This window comes from Alligator sinensis, unplaced genomic scaffold (genome assembly GCF_000455745.1).
Source record: "Alligator sinensis unplaced genomic scaffold, ASM45574v1 scaffold301_2, whole genome shotgun sequence".
NCBI lineage: Eukaryota > Metazoa > Chordata > Crocodylia > Alligatoridae > Alligator > Alligator sinensis.
Window position 1 is genome coordinate 775791 of NW_005841874.1, and position 549 is coordinate 776339.

Below are 549 nucleotides of genomic sequence, written 5' to 3' on the forward strand. Positions count from 1 at the left end.
CCCGCCCGGCCCGCAGACCCCCGGCCTGCCCCGGTCGCGCCCTCCTTGTCTGCCTCCCCCTCCTCCCTGCCCCCCTCGCCTCTCTGCCTCCCCCTTGGGCCAGGACGGATACCCCGGAGCCCCGGGGGAAGCGGGCAGCCCACTGCACTCTGCGCAGGGGCAGGCAGGGGACCCCCCTCCCGCTCTGCCCGTCCCATGGGCCCCTCTCTGCCTTCCCTTGCCTAGGACAGAGCCGGTGCTTGCCTCTCTTGCCCACCAGCTTCCCCCACCCCAGCACCCCCTGAAGCCTTCAGGGCGCAAGCCGGGCTTTTGGAGGGTGGGGGAGAAGTACCCTCTGGGCTGCCCTGCTCCCCACCTGGGGCCTGCTTCAAGAGCGGTGTTTATGTGCGAGTGCAGGTGTGTGTGTGCTTGTGCGTGCACCTGTGTGTGTGTGTGTGCAAGAACACATATATGTACACGTGTGCATGCAAGCAGCTGGACCCGATGGTCCTTCAGGCACCCCTTTCAGCCCTACGATTCTATGATGTGGTTGTGTACAAGTGTGCAAGT